General features: G+C 41.0%; 1 long non-coding RNA gene across 1 annotated transcript; it reads left to right on the top strand.

Moving 5' to 3' along the window:
• Window positions 1-16: 16 nt before the first annotated feature.
• On the top strand, window positions 17-13,614 carry LOC141733407 (uncharacterized). Its single transcript, XR_012584292.1, has 7 exons — window positions 17-109; window positions 4,715-4,781; window positions 4,915-4,967; window positions 5,136-5,249; window positions 6,399-6,562; window positions 7,414-7,708; window positions 12,769-13,614. It is a non-coding gene; the product is annotated as an uncharacterized LOC141733407 (long non-coding RNA).
• Window positions 13,615-16,208: the final 2,594 nt, after the last annotated feature.

The raw sequence follows: 16,208 nt of genomic DNA, 5'->3' as shown, positions 1-16,208 counted from the left end.
CCCCGCCGCCACCGCCGCGCGCGGGGCCGCCGGGGCCGAGCGGGGCGCGGAGAGCGGCGGCGACTGATTGGATGGGGGTGATGTCACTCGTGCGCGCGCGCGAGGGAGGGTGAGCGCGAGCGCGGTCGTGAGGGGCGAGCGGGGAGGGGCGAGGTGAGGGGCGAGGTGAAGGGCGAGCGGGGATCGGTGGGGGGGAGCAGGGAGAGGCGAGAGGAGCGAGGGCAGGGTGCTGCGGTGAGGACGAGGAGGGCCGTGGGGAGCGGGAGGCGAGCGAGGTGGGCGGCGAGAGCCGCGGGGCGGAGGTGAGCCCGGCGAGGCAAGGGGCGGAGGCGAGTACCGGCCGGCAGCCCTGGTGGGTGAGGGAGCGGGCTGAGGGGCAGCGGGAGGGTCGCCTGGTCAGACCAGGAGGGGCGAGGGGGAGCGGAGGGTTTTCAACATCCCTCCGTCCACGCCCGGCCCGCGGGCTGCGGCACACGGCTGCAGGTGGAACGGCGCTGCCCACCGGCTCACACAGACACACACACACGCACCGGCAGGCACGGCCCTGCGCTCTGCACATGCCCAAATGAAGGTGCTGCCCACACCCGGGCCGTGCCCCGCGGCAGCGCCCGCATCCACCGGCAGCAGGAAAAGAGGAGGGAGACGAAGTGGACGCCAAGGGTGCACCTGGGCAAGAGGGGCGATGCTCGGCATCCTCGAGGGACGTGCCTGGTAACGCCAGGTCCAAACTTCCCATTAATACCCTCTTCCCAAGTTAGGAGAATAATTTTGAAATGACAGAATTTTTCTTAAGCCCAAGTTTATTTGCTGGACTTTGCATCTTCAGTACAGGATCTTAATTATTCTTCCTTGCCGCAAATTTTCCACTTTGTAAATTGCTGCAGAAATCAAAACTCCCAGAGGAAAAAAATGGACAGAAGGGCTGTGTGAATGCACAGGCAGGAAGGTGCCCTGCCCCAAAATAAGTATGGATCTTGCTGCATAGCTGCTTGGAGGAAAGCAGACGGGGCCAGAGTGGAGAAATGAGCTGCAGAGGAGTCACAAGCTGCCAAATTTGTGATGGCTGCTGCAGGAAGGACTTGCAGAACCTGCAAAACTATGAGATGTGAATTCCCACTGTACATGAGACACAAATTTTGAGGGGAGTGGGGTCTGCAACCGTGATGCTTTGTATTTACAGAGAATGACAGGTAATACATGGTCACTAGCTGTCAGAGCACAAATAACACTTGACTAGGTTATGCCACCTGCATGGCAGTAAGGACCAGAGAGTGGAAAATTTCAGCTAGTCCAGAGTGTGACAGCCTGAGGCCCCGTGTTGCTCCATGATCAATCCTTTATTTTGGGAGTAACACCAAAGCGTGTGCATTTCCCCTTTGGAGAAATCGGGTCTCTGCAGTAGAGAGACATCTGAAGTATTTTTTTTCAGCAGCTTGAGGTAAGGAGGGGCAGGAGGAATAAGTTAGGACTGCCTCACTTGGAGCCATCATCTCAGGTGGTTCTTGCATGTCTGAAAGGATTTGAACTTGCTCCTCTAAAACACAAGATACCACTGACCTTACGGCTTTGCAGCCTGCAGACTGTAGCAGATACTGTTGTGTCAATTACAGTAAGATCATACTCTCACAACTCTGACATATGGGTCAGACGCTTGTTGTTCAAGGATTAAAAATGATACTTCATAAAAAAACCCTAATAGATTCTCATTTAATCATTCCAGAGTTGGAGATTTAGGCTTGGGTCTTTAATTCCTGTGTCTTAATCCAACACTGAGCATTGTATGCATAAACAAACATGCAGAAGAGAAGAGTTGTTCCTGTGGGTGTGCTTTCAAGGCAACGGGAACGCAGGTTGCATGTTAGGGAGAAAGCTGGGTAGTAGCAAAGGTGCAAAAAAAAAAAAGGGGGGGAAATAAAGACTGAATAGCAGAGTAAAGGGGTAAAGAGGTTAGATCATACATGTTGACAAACAGTAGATAGTAAAGGAACAGAAGGTGTTTAAAATACTAGCTTTGAAACTTTGGCAGACTCCATCTGAACTGCAGTTTTTAGACACCTTAACTGCTTTCTTACAGTGGAGCCTACAAAACCATTTCAGCCCCTGCCAGGGTTTAGAGCAGTATTAGGACTGCTCTAAGTGGCGTTCGGTTCCAAAACTGCCTCAGGCTGCATTTTTCAGCTAGAAGCACTAGAACACGAAAGTCGACTTTAGGGTGATTTGCTGAAGGGACGTAGGCTGCTTGGTGTGTCTTCCCAGAGGTACAACACAGGCAGCCACATATAGCCACACTGTATTTAATGTTTAGGGTACTCTCTGAAAGATGTTATTCCCTAATGTTCAGTAATTTCAGTTTTCCAATTTCATTGCCAGAAGTTAAGATGGCTGTCACACGCATTTTGAGGCAGGGTAATTCTTTGCTTAAATATACCAGTGGGTGTCTCTGCACTGCACAGAACGTCCCTGTCTCTCCCTTTGCTTGATTCAAACATCCTTCGCTAGGACCAGGGATTCAGCAAGGCAACAGAAAACGTGCAAAAAGCAGAAACAGAGTGCCTTCAGCACCGTGTGTATTTGTAATCGTTAGCTGCCCATTATTCTGTGACAGTCTCTCCCTACGATCGGTTTGTATCTGTAGCTCGTACACATACCTGCGTCCCTGGGCCTGATTCCTGTGAGGAATTTGCTCCCTGGAAAGACGCACGAGTCATTTAGGATCCAAGCATAAGGATGAAGGAGGCAGAGCTGCAGCCTGCAGCACTCGTGGGGGAACAGCAACCACTGACCTCGCTTCATATTTTCTACAAGAAACACTCAAAGCAACCACCGTAGGAGAAAGGGGGGGCAGGGGAATATGAAGCGGGGACAACAGCTTTCTGTTATTATAATAAAACGGAGACACAGGCCAGCATGAGCTTTATATACCCCTACCCAGTCTCAGCAATCTTTTAGAGGATTAATAAGATTAGAAGCCCCTATTGTTTTGCAAATGGCTGTTTATTTGAAAAATGGCTTTTCTTGTAAACATACAGAAATGACCATATGTTACTCCATATTCCAGTGCTGCCTCGGAGCACCACTAAAAGCAAGGAATGAAAATAGCGTTCCAACTGCAAATTTTACAAAAAAGAAACAATTAATTTGCCCTTCAACTCTGCTGCTGTGGAGTCTTACCTGGTTGAGGGTAATGCATTAAAATAGCATAATAGTACTCTTTCTTTGAAAAATCTGGCAGTACTCTCTCTTTGAAAAATCTTGCTGCTGCTTATGCTGCTGTAAGAAGGCTAACAATGCTAACAATCCATTTAAAAATCCATGGTTATTTGAATTCCAGATGTATATTTGCAGAGATAATTTGAACTCTGACTATATCCAAGCCTATCGTCCATAAAGTTGATGCATGCAGGTTCCTTTTCATTGCTCCCGAATGATGCAAAATATTTCCCATAATATTAAAAATTTTCAAATGAAAGAGTTTTAGATTCAGACACGACTGAGCAAGCTGAACGCTACTGTTGTTGAATTCCAAACTCTCCAAAGTGAACGAAACATGTCAGAAAGGTAATTTTAATTATAGAGCTTAAAATAGAGCATGCGGCAAGACTTAAGGTTGAATTTAGCTTCTGTATCTTACAAGGCTATTTTCAATAGCTTGTATTTTAATCATTGAGGCTATTTTTTCTTATGCCTGACCTCTTTCATGACTCAAATGTTTCTGGAAAGTGATTCAGACATTTCTGAGGATGCGAAAGGACGAGATTAGGTACTTTTAATGAGAAATAACTTTTCTAACCATTCTTTTAATGGCAATACTGTCCCTATATCCCTCTACAGGAGCGAGTAGGAACTTGAGATCTGGCAAAAAAAAAGGTAGCTTGGAGCTCAGACAGATTTTTCTATACAAACAAAAATATTAATATCTGACAAAGAATCAGCGCAGGAGAGAAATTAAGAGGATGACATGAGAGTATGCTTACTGACTGGTACTGTGAGCTCTAGATACCAGTTCAGAGCTTGTAACTTTGGACATTAGGTTACTAAGTTACACTGGGATTTGTTTAAGAAGCCATTAGGTCACACCATGGGTTAGGTGAATATAAAATTAGCTGTTCTCTCAGTAAGCAGGTCTCAACTTTCCTGTGAATCTAGTCCCACAAATTAAAATGTTTAACTTTCCCATGAAATTGTTTTCTCTATAAGCCATTACCAGGCTATCAGGTTTGTACCAGAAGACAGGTGATCTGAGTGTCAGTTCAGAGAAGCAGAAGTTTCCCAGATGATTGTCTCCTGAGTCAAATATACAATCTCTCACTAGTCCAGTCCATATTCCACGGGTGCATATTGCCAGGTGCATATAGCTGCTTAAATTCACGTTGCCACAGTCTTCCTGTAGCAAAACAAAGGAGAAAACCAAAGTAAACAATACTTTTAGAAAGAAAATTGTGTGGTCCTGTATTGGCTTTCTCACACATGGTAGTAGCTATTGATGCCACCACTTACTTACTTGGCCCAAGGGAGAGACAATCATGTTGTGAACAGAAAATTCCTCAGTTTACTGACAGTTCTCCACATTGGGCAGATGCTTCACATTTCCTCAAGTATATATGAAAATCTGCATAAACACTATGTAAAAAGGATACTAGTACTTACTGCAGTTGCAAGTCTTTAAATTTAAGAATTATTGTGTTACCTTAGTTTTGTCTCCCTACTCTTACAGGTTATGTGAACTGTTACATGAGCTTAGTGGTTTTTTCTATGAATTCCTGTCTCATTCAGTATAAAAGGTGAGTATATATGATACATCATCTCTGCAATATTCTTTATATTCTTACCAATCAATGGGTTCAGGTGTAATTTACAGCAACATGGTGCTAAATAAAAACTCATGTTCTTTTTTCATTGTGCCAATGAGTGCAGTTCCTGAAGGTTCTCCAAGGTTCCTGGCTTTGAAACTCTCCTTCCAAAAACAGGTAGGTAAAGATTATAGTCTTTTCTTTTCAGTATATGCAACTCTGTTACAAAATGACACGTATAAATTCCTAAATAAATTGCAAATATCTGAGCAACTGTATGTCCAACTCAAAATATTAATAGCCTGTTTTTTCAGAAATGCTAAAAATTTATCATATTCTTTACAGGGAAGGGTGAAGACAGACAAGATTCCCCAAAAATCAGGCCTGAGGTTGAATGGAAAGTAAAGAACACGTCTACTGCCTTTGCAAAAAAGACTGAAGTGGCTTGCACAGTAACAGGTAGTCTGTGAAAGATAGGGAGCTTAGTTCTCCTGTCTTGCTAACTTGTTTTAAGCACTTTCTGTTATTTGAAATGACGCACTGTAAAGCTTTCACAAGAAAATGCACAGATTTCAAAGAAAATCACTTCATTCAAACCTCAGTAATAATGCACACATAATCGTTAGTTTGGTCTTTTGATTTTGCTGTTCTTTCAGCAGCATGTGTGGAGGGAAATATATAATGCATACTTATATGTTACTTTTTATTTACTTTTTTAAATAAAATATTCATTACATGATACAGAAAGAATTAATTTACTTCAAAGGAGAAGAATTACCGTGCAGTAGGGTTAGCATATCTGTAAAGGCTACAATATACTCCAGATTTCTGAAGATTATTGAACTATTCTTTGATGATATTTTCATAAGCTCTTTTTGAAGGAGCGTTTCTGATGGAAGACTCTCAGTCACAGTAGGTATTTGGGTATTAGGTACTTAACATTAGCTATTGGATACTTTGCACTAAGGTGTGACAGATGCCTTGGACTTACAGCACATTTATTTTTACACTTGCTAGTCATCACATATTAGCAATGTGGGATTTAAGCTCTGTTGTTCCTAAATCTTATCTGAAATCAGCCTGACAGAACAAGATACAGAAGCCATACAGACCCTATCTGATTGCGTGAGGAAATGGGAGAAAAAGATTAGTGCTAAAAATTGTATGGCTACTGTTATCTGTGCCGTTAGTTGCCATCAAGGTCAGTGATGGGGGTTTTGCTTGTTACTGCTGTTGTCCTCAGCTGGAGAATAGTGACACGTCCCTGTTGAGGCTGGGGTGCTGCAGTGCTTGCAAAGCCTCTCTGAGATCTTACCATTCAAAATTCTCAAACAAAACAACTACAGTATCAGGTTGCTGGTAAAGGCGAAACAAAGTTTACTGCTTGCCAGCACAATGCTAATATGTTTGTCTGATGGTCATCAGTACAGGAGATACGGTGTATCAAAATGATGTACTAGTGGTAAGGAATTTGGAACAGCATCAAAATACATCCCCAAAGACTACCATCATCATCACTTAGTTTTAATTCTTATTTCGTGAGCACAGCAACCCTATTTAAGCATCACATTCTCTCTGTATCTTTGTTTTCATAATATCCTGTCTTAGGTGGCCTCACCCCAGCTTTATCAGGTTCATCAGTGGTACTACACCTAGTGCAGTTTTTCTTTCCTTCTCTCCTGATAAGATTGTACATCATGTGAATGCTGTGGCAAGCTTTTGTGTGAGCAATGTACATTCTCCAAAGCATACTCAAGTCCTACAGCTACAATGTGAGTGACACGGGAATTGGTGACGTACCTACTATTGCTAATGACAAGGCTAAACCCCTGAAAACTACATATCTGAAATCTGTTTGTTCACCTTGCCTTGACTGCGTGTGCATACAGGTAGATAGGTAGATATAGCTAGATAGAGATGCAGCTATAGATGTAGATACATACATGTATCCATGCTCCCATGTACAAATGAATTTACAACGGTTTTCCTCAGGAAGAAAATAATGAAAAGGACTATGTCCTAATTTTCATCCAATACAATTTTTTCTTTTAGAGCTCCAAAAAGTCTTTAATCTTCTCAGCAATGTAGGGCTAAATTTAATTTAAAGAATTCTTATGGGACTGACACAAATTTGTTGCTCAGCAGTCAAGATCATCTAATAAAAGGCTAATCTTTAAGCTACAAAGACCAGGAACTTCCACTTCAAAAGATTATGCTTTTTTCACTCATGCTTTTTCAAGCAAGGTGTTTTTCTTTTGAAAGGACACAAAATTAAAGGACATAGAAGTAAAAGAAAGGGAGATGTAACAGAATGCATACTTTAAAAGGTTTATCTATTTTAAAGTAATATTTTTAATACATTTTACAATTAATTTTGCCAATTTTATTTTAATGAATGTTAGTTGTGGATTAGAAGAGATTACCAATTAGAAATATACGGAAAAAAGACGTTAAACCTTTGGTTATCTGAAAGTTTAATTGACTATGAATGTCAATCATAAAGTTCTTTGCAAAACCACAGTCATAGTTATTGTGGTGTATTTTGCATAATGTGTTCCAAATTTTCAACTTTCAAATGTTTCAATGTTAGGAAATAAATGTTTAAATATTTTCCCATTTCCAGTGGTAGAAGATGGAGCTGTCTGTCAGCAGCCGTCAGCGCATCCTTGCAGCAAAGGCGGCCAACAGCATCCAGGGCTGCATTATGGAAGAGTGTTGCCAGCAGGTTGAGGGAGGTGATCCATCTCCTCTCCTTAGCGCTGGTGAGACACGTCTGGAGTGCTGGGCACAGTGTGGGGCTTTCCAGTCCAAGAGAGGTATGGACATATTAAGGGATTGAAGCATCTGTCCTAAGAGAGGGCTCGCTCTCTCTAGCTCAGAGGGCTGTGATGTTTTAGCCTGGAGAAGAGAAGGCTCAGGTGAGTCTTATAAATATGTATAAATATCTAATGGGGGGCTGAGTAAGGAAGACAGACCCAGGCTCTTCTCAGTGGTGCCCAGTGACACGATGAGAAGTAATGCGCGCACATTAAAATACGACAAAATCCACTTAAGCATAAAAAACCCCTTTGTTACTGTGGGGGTGGTCAAATACTAGGACAGGTGGCCAGAGAGGCTGTGGAGGCTCCATCCTTGGAGATACTTAAAAACTGACAGGACGTGTTTCTGAGCAACCTTCCCTAGCTGACCCTGCTTTAGTGTCGTGGTTGGAATCCTTTCCAACCTCAAGGGTTCTGTGATTCTGTGATCAGGATATTGTCCTGTATGTGTTTTTATGCAGAAAATTCCAACTTTTAAAACATAATGAATACAATTTTGCAGTCTGTATATATTCAGGACATGAGACTTTACTACATAATTTGGAGACCTGGATTATACAGTACATTCAATATAGATAAGAAGTTTTTCTTAACACAGTGACATTTTAAAATAAATATATGCATGTGTACACATATGTGTATGTATAATATAATGAAACATCAAAGGCAAGGATTTTATATAGGTCAAATACCTCCATAAGTATTTGCAGAACTGAGGATTTTAATTTCTTTTTAGGTATTATAATGCATTCATTACAGATACTGTAATATTTCTACAGATTGCATTACTTAATCCTTCTCTGAAATGCACCCTTTTTCCCCAGTGGAATATATCACAACAAACAACTCTCGACTATAAAAACTGCACAATTAGTTTCAGAAGCAAGCAGAAAAATAATATATTTATACACACACACACTCACACTATTTCAAGTACCTAGGCATTAGTCATGTTCTTGATCTTCCCCTTTCTTTTGCAGAGTACAGGATGCTTGAATCTTTTCATCGTTCACTGAATGTATATATTAGGAAGTGTTTTGTGGTTTGCTGCATATGGTGGCATGATTGGATGCTCTATGGACCATTTTAAAGTAGACATAAATTGACTATTTTCTGCCATTCAAAAGGAGTGGAGTTGATCAATGTGATCTCTTACAGTCTCGTGTTCCTCCTAGAAGTCTTTACTTTCTGCTAACATCATATTTGCTAAATGTGAAATCTATCTGAGCCTCATCTTTTGCAAAGATGACTAACATGGGTTAATAATCTCATGAAGTTAGGCAACATGGATTATAGGCACATCAAGTTTGCAGTGTGGCCATTTCTTACCTCCACTCTTTAGGATTCAGTGCAAAAGCCAATATTTATCATTTTAGACGGGCAGGATTTCTTTCCTTTAGGTAAATCTTTCCAGGGGCTCTAGGAATGACGGTGCCAGCCTTAATATCTACCTCTCAATTTTTTAATCCTTTTTGATAGAATTCATACTTTTATACTTATACTGTACATGCTTCCATCACACTGTCCGTGTGATCATTTGAAGAGCTCTGAACCTGTTGGCCAACTTTGAACCACTGAAGTGTCAGAGCTAAATTTGTACACGTTTAGTGAATGCAGGGCAGAGTAGAAATACTTTGTAAATGGCTTGATTCAAGAAAAAGCTGCATTCTATTAAGGATCATAAAATCTGCGTGAGACACAACGTCCTTATAAAAGTCCCAAATTCAACATAAACTGTTCCGAGGATTACCTGTTAAACTTATCCACAAGAAAAATCTGTCTCTAGCGCTGTAGGATTAGTACAGTACTAATTTAAAACTGAGATTTTTCATAAAGTAAAACACAGGGAAACAGCCTAGTTTTACCAAGTTTTTTCCAGTCTGCTTGGTATATAAACCATGCTGAATTAGTGTCTGAGATTTGTTCCATCAGTACCTGATTTTATGCTTACGCATTGATGCTTGCATGCTTTTCTTCTTGATTAACAGTTAACTGTGTCAGACCAAAGCCAATAAAGGCAGCAGAAATAAACATTCTAAGACAAATACAGTATTATGCATATAAAATTTCATTTAATGCCAACAAGGCTATAAAAATAACTGAAGTCAGAAATTACAGCTCCAGTGAGGTTTGTATTTGTTTCTTGGTGGTTTGGTGCTTTTTGTGTTTAGCAGATGCTATACCTCAGGGGGGGAAAAAACCCAGAACAATTACAGTTTACAATTAATGCCTTTGTAGTTCCTAACATTTTAGTGACTAATCGCAAGCTGCATCATTGCACTGCAATACATACAATTCCTCTGTTAAAAAGGTAGTTTATAAATTTAAGTTCAGCTTAATATCCATCTGGGTTTTTGTATCCAGTGACATTCTAATGGAAAATAAAGAAACTGTTCTAAACAGTGACCAGAACTTGAAGGTCTCTGTCCTGGATTAATGACATAATTTCTTCTTCTTCATATCTCTCCCATTAAATCTTCATTTATTTTCCACATAGCTTCAGTTAGAGACCCTTAATCCTGCTGGGATTTAAGAACTAAATGTTACTGGTGTTGCAGAGTGCATTTGGGAAAATACAAACTTCCCAGAAGAAACGTAAAAGCCAGGGAATTTAGAAGCTATGAGTTTTGAGGATATCATTTAGATATCTGAAATGACAGTTAGGTGGCACTTAAGTCCTTTTGTTAACCTACCTGTCTGCTTCTCTGCAGATATGTCAAGACCAAATTGTATCAGACCAGTCTAATCTCCTCATACAACAGCCTAACCGATCTTGTGGACAGATAAAAGGCAATAGAAGTCAAATACCAGGAATTTTTTAAGGTTCCTCATAACGGACTCTGAACAAATTGAGGAAGATGGTTTAGATAAAAATGCTATTGCCTGGCTACAAAACCGGTTGGAAAAACATATTCAGGGTAATTAGCTCTGATTCAGAGTCAAAATGGAGAGGTGTGCTGAGAGATGTTTGTCAAGGGCCTGCCCTGGCATGGTATTGTTTAATATTTACGTTGTTGAGAGGAGTGATAAAGATGGAGAGGAGTGATGGCTTACTAAATTCAAGGATGGAAGGGAGCTAGCTTGCCAGAGGACAGGTTTGAGTTCAAAGTGGAGTCTTGACAAGTGGAGATTCAAAAAGAAAAAAGTAGTAGGAAAGGATCTGTGGATTATCCAAGATGATTCCCGAGCACAGGCAAACAGCATCATATTGCTGCAAGAAAACCAAACATCAGACTGGGACTTATAAACAGCAACATGAACCTGCAAAACATGTGAATTGGTCTTTCCACCTTACTCAGGTCTGGCAAGGCCCTATTACAATACCATGTCCGGTTTTTGGATGTGATATCAAATGGATGAGGAGCAGTCGGACAGAACTGAGACATGCTGAGAAGAGTCACTGCACCATATGGAAAAACTGGACAAACCGAGATTGTTTACCCTAGAGAACAGACTGGGTAGTGACATGACAGCAGTCTATTAAATAACTGGTGGAAGAGAAGGAGATTCACCTGTTGTTCAAGTCCATAGTAGACAAGACAAGAAGTAATGGCTGTAAATTACAATAAGAAAGCATCAACTTAGATACTAGTGGTTTGAAGTCTCCAACTTGGGAGCTTTGTAAAAGCAAGAATAATTTCATTAAAGATGATCTTGCCTCAGGAATTTGGCTGCACTAGTTGATCTCTTTAAATCTTCTGCAGCCCTGTGATTGATTGTCTTATTGATGTCTAAATCTCAACTAGACTGTTTTCCTGTAGCAAAAAGCCTCTAGCAATAGCAAAACAGAGTCCTGAATACCTTCAGTACCTTTTTTTAGGTATTCTGAAGCTGTAAAGCATTATTTTGCCCATATTGCTCTGCATTAACTGAATGATGATGGGAACACCTGCTGCTTTTCGTAAGAAGATATTGCAACATAGGCTGTGGTTACTTCATTTATAGACCTGCTCAGCCATAGCATAACCTGTCAATTACCAAACGGAGAGAACTGCTGAAAATGCCAAGGCAGTGGCCAGATTCATCTCACCTACATTCCTATGTCTACAGAATAAATGTCAACAACTGCATCACTCATGCTAATCTCTATTCATGGGGATCAGAGAAAACTAGGCAATTTTAGGATGCAATTCATTCAACTTATTTTAGATGTCTATGTTAGGGTGAGATGAGCAGAAGTGCTTTATTTTCTCCATTGACTAGATGCAGACGAGATGAATAGCTCAGATGAGGAAATCTGCATGGCAAATATCCTAATTTTCTAAGATAAATTCTATCTATCATCTGGTGCATCGATTTCAGAGTCCAACAGTATCCACATAACAACATTAGATACACAACAGTGCTGACTAGCAGCTGCTTGAAAGAGGAGGTAATACAGAAAAGACCTCAGTCCACCTCTCAATTAACTCCTACAGCTGTTAACAACAGATAAAGCTAGGAGGCAGAGATTATAAAGTTGAGATGACTGACCCTGTAAGAAAGGAGTATGACTGTACAAATTATGTTAAAACCAGAGAATTAATTGTAAAATCAAGGCCAGTATCTTTCAGCTGAAGAATCTATTGATTAAAACTGCTGCATACACGACTGCAGTGCACTGGTGTTTATTTTGAATTAGAACTACCACTTATATTGAAAAGCATAGTGTGTCTTCCCTTGGGCACTCCAGACGAACTGTTAAGATCAGGTTCACGCTAAGTCTGGAGTTATATATTCATTATCAAATTATTGTATTTTCAATCATTAAAAAAAAATTATTTGAAAGGGAAGGGCATTTCACCTCACTTCTAGCCCTAAGAGTTTTGCTGGAAAATGGCAGCCTTTCCTATTTCAGTATTTTCAGTAAAACATTATTTTATAATTGAGAAAAGAGCAGAATGCACCCTTTTGCCTTAGTCTTTGGGTCTTTAACTGTGCTTTCCTCTACAAGATCAGAGAGTTTTCATTTCCTCTGGATTGAACAACTGTGTTAAATAAAATAAATTTTAAATCTTACCAAATATACACTTTATTACCAGTGCTTCCCTTGAAAGGACAGGCATCCTGACTGGTTCCATAATTCCTGGCTCTTCCACTTCACCCTTCTCCCCTCTCCTACCCTCCTCCCTCCAGCATTTGTGCCCAATATGTTTCTCTTTCTTTATATTTATTGTTAGGTTCTGTTCTGGGATTGCCTGTGACAGTCAGACTCCGTGCTAATGGCCACAGCGTATGCACCCAATTAGCAGAAGCATTTAATTGTCAAGTTCCATTCTGAATATTGCTTTGCATCGTCCTAGAGTCACTCTCAGGCAGTCACTTGCAGGAGAAAAACAGAAGAAAACTCTTAGCTCTGGGGCTACTGAAGACAATGTTTTCTCAAGTGCATGGAGGATTAATTGTTGTTTGGTCGCTTGAGGATCCAGAATACAGAAGAAGGTCAAGACAGACAAAGTTCATCCTCTAGATGTGTTCCCCATGGATCCCTGAAAATATACACAGCATCAGGCTGTATTTCTTTACGCCTTCTAAAAAGAATCCACCAAGTTTTGCAGGAAATAGTTTGCATATATAACAGAATAAGTGCCCTGATGAAGTGACTAGGGATTGCAAGAAGTTTTCTGAGAATTCAATGTATGTTAGTCAGATACACTGGAGCCCTGAAAAATAAAGCTTTAGAACCTTTCTCTGAACCACAGGTGGTTATACCGCAGTCTCTAGAGCTTCATTATGAACATGTTTTTAAATGGCTCCTTGGGGCTGGTGTTGAGATGAAAAAAGACTGTGTGAAGAAAGCGTTATTAGTTAATTCCACTCCTTTGTAACAGCTACAAAACTTTCCTGTTCTTGACCATGAAATTTTGAACACTCAACAAAAGTTTCCATGGATCTTCCAAGGCACCACCCCATAATCTTGCTCAAGGGGAAAAAAAATCAAACTACTATGCCTTGTAAAAAATATTAAATATTTTTTCACTGTGGAGTGTTTGTAAATATAGCATGGAATACTATGCATTTTGACTGGACTCTTACATGCCTGTATTCACTAAACATCAACAGCTTATTTTAAACAGCAATACATTGAATGTAGCTTTGCTGAAATGCATCACAACTAAAACTGGTATGTTTCCTTAACATAAAGGTGCTAAGTACTGAAATTCAGACATTCCTAGATATGTTTATTCATTTCTAAATCATTTTCATGTCACTGTCACACACAAAGATTGAAAAAACCCTCACACACAAAGGCTGTCAACGCTGATGAGGTCAATGAAACTACCTACAAGATGAAGTTTGCTGGATCAAGCTCTTAATTTCCTGCTTAGCATTTTAAATACCATACAAAAAATGATTCATCAGTCTTTTATGTGCATATTTACTTATTTTCCAGTGACCTCCTCATAACTGGTATGTTCCAGACTGTAGTCACTGAAATTGCATTATAAATAAACAATATAGACAGAAAAAGCCAAAGGCACAGGTGGGTAAATAAGCAGATTCCAGAATACCACACAGTTATCGCTCTCTGGAGTTAACACTGAGAATAAAGCTGCATCCCCTTACTATGATTTAAATGGTCTTCTAAAAAGAAGCAGATGCTCCAAGCTGGAGAACCCAAATACCTGTAAGATACTCCATAAACCGCTAGAAATACAGACCAAACAAATAAAAGATCAGAGAACAGACTGAGCGCAAATCAGAAAGGAACGCAAAAGGCCCTGCTTATCCACCCAGTGTCTGGCTTGGGTTCGGGAAACCTTCAAATTGTTCATGGGGAAGCAAGGACGGCCTCGGAAGCATCTCTTCCAGCTGGGCCCCGCTGCTCCTGGTCTGGCCTTTAGCATCAGTACGAGTGGAGAATTCTACCACACCATGCAACTGGCCCTACAGCAACCCTAAATCAGAGCCACAAGTGATGAGTGAGCTCACACGTTATTTTTCCATCCAGTTTCTATTTTCAAGCAGAACCTGAAAATCGTGTGTCCATTAAAGTCCAACTGCATTAAGGGCTTTTAAATGCATGAGGATAGGTTTCAGACGTCAGCGGTGACACCATCGTGCTGTTAAGTGATGCTTTCCGACAGACCCAGTAATCTCTGCAGCTGTACACCAGAAAGGCTCCTTCCATGTACAAACCTGACATCAGTAAAGCATAAAAGATGGAATTCCCAGTAATGCCTGCATAGCAAATGAGAATTGTAATGCCGTATGGAAAGAAAGCAAAAAAGCCAAGACCAGAAAAAGCCACCATTAGGTAATAATAATAATAATAATTAAAAAAATCCAACAAGCTAGCAGTCTGGCAGCAGTCTTTTTTGAGCTCTGTACTGATTTTCAGCTCACAGCTGCTAAAACCCAGCTGCACGCACCTTATGTGGCAGCCCACATGCTACTCCTGCAGCTTTCCAAGGCCACACTCAGTGAGCTGACCTTTAAGAGAGATTCTGGGGAAGGAACATGATGTCTCCTGCTTGACCAAGAGGAAGGTAAAACAGTTGAAAATAGCCTAAGGCTTTAATGTATCCCACGTAGAAATTACTAGCCAGCAGTCTGCTAGAGAGAACAGACTGTCTGCTCACACCACAGGTTAAACATCGCTAAAGCTGATGAGCTCTCTACTGCTTTGCCCGTGGAACTAAGAAAAGTAAATCTACTCTCTGCAGCATTACTGCTCCTTATGCAAAGGAGCTTTCTACGGGCATTGCTAAAGGAATGACTTTATTACCAATGTTGCCTTATACTTTGCATTAGGAAATTTTGTTCAACTTGCATGTAGTTTTTCCAAACTAGGGGTTTTTTTTCAGGCATGTGGCTTCACATTTTCCATGCCCAAATACCCAGAATACAGTCTTTAATGAATTCCTAAGACGCTAATGTTTCTCTTTAGGAAACCCCAGCACTTTAGACAAGGACTTGTCATTTGACAGGGAGGTAGTTTTTGTACTGTTACTTCTGTCATTTTGGCTCAAACTCAGGCAAACTGACTGCTGCAGTGAGTAAAGACTGCTGCTGTTTTACAGGTTAAAGGTGTAATGAATCAGGATGCAACAAGCATGACTGAGACTCTCAGAGTACATTCATGCGAAAAAAATTAAACATGCCTGATCTCTGGTACAGAGAGCAGCTGACCTGGCATGGCCCATGGCATCATTATATTCTCTTTCTCCTTGCAGCAGGGGGGCTCATTGCCACTGCCTGCAGGGCAAGGTCCCTGGCTGTGCTAATTTCCGCATGGTGCCAGTGAATTGTTTGTCGGAGGGCTTGTTGGCCCAGGTCAAAACTGTGTCATCACGTAAGAGAAGAGACAGATGAGTGTCAGTGCCCTGAGACTGTTTAATTTACTAGTACAGCTTTGACCTCAGAGCTCCCGATCCCAGGTGTCATCCTCACAAGCAAACGTGCTTCACACTCTTGCTGTTCCTAAACAAGCTTGAGTTGCATGACAACATACAGAGCATGTATGTTGGCCCATACTTACCAGTAGCAAGCCAAACTTCCCTTGAAACAGCTTCTTTTGCCCAACCTTAGGACACCCTTCTCCTCACTTTGAGGTCCTGGCATTGTGCTACGAGCAGCCTGACCCGACACCCGCTAGGTTTGGTGTGCTGAGCAAGGG

The sequence above is a fragment of the Larus michahellis genome, chromosome 1, assembly GCF_964199755.1.
Source record: "Larus michahellis chromosome 1, bLarMic1.1, whole genome shotgun sequence".
Classification (NCBI taxonomy): domain Eukaryota; kingdom Metazoa; phylum Chordata; class Aves; order Charadriiformes; family Laridae; genus Larus; species Larus michahellis.
This window is presented reverse-complemented; position numbering and strand designations above follow the sequence as displayed.